The sequence below is a fragment of the Brassica oleracea genome, chromosome C9 (genome assembly GCF_000695525.1).
Source record: "Brassica oleracea var. oleracea cultivar TO1000 chromosome C9, BOL, whole genome shotgun sequence".
Taxonomy (NCBI): Eukaryota; Viridiplantae; Streptophyta; class Magnoliopsida; order Brassicales; family Brassicaceae; genus Brassica; species Brassica oleracea.
This window is the reverse complement of record NC_027756.1, coordinates 36,965,807-36,966,240: the sequence shown is the minus strand read 5'-3', so window position 1 is coordinate 36,966,240 and position 434 is coordinate 36,965,807.

Sequence of the window (434 nt, the reverse complement as noted above, 5' to 3'; positions counted from 1 at the left end):
TTTTAATTTTGATTTGAAATTTAATTGTTTGTTTGATCACCTAGAAAATATTGATTAGGATTGTTTAAACCTGAATCTGAATTGCTTGACTTGGTTAAAACCCTAATGATCTAGTTTTTATCACTTTGAAATCAAATTAGATTGTGGCCGTGTGGCCTTAATACATTCTAGGTTAAATTGTTCTAGATCATCATCTGTGGCCGTGTGGCCTTGTTGCATCCATATCCAAACCTGATCACTACTGATTGATTGCATTTGAACTTAGATCTAATTATAGGGATGATGTTGAATTAAACTAAATAGCCGTGTGGCTTGTTCTATTACTTGGCTGATTGGTTTGTTTGATTGTTTGATTGAATCATGAACTGATAGAAACCAACCATCTTAGGATTGCAATTACATGTAAAACTATATGCATTAACCCTAAATTGAAT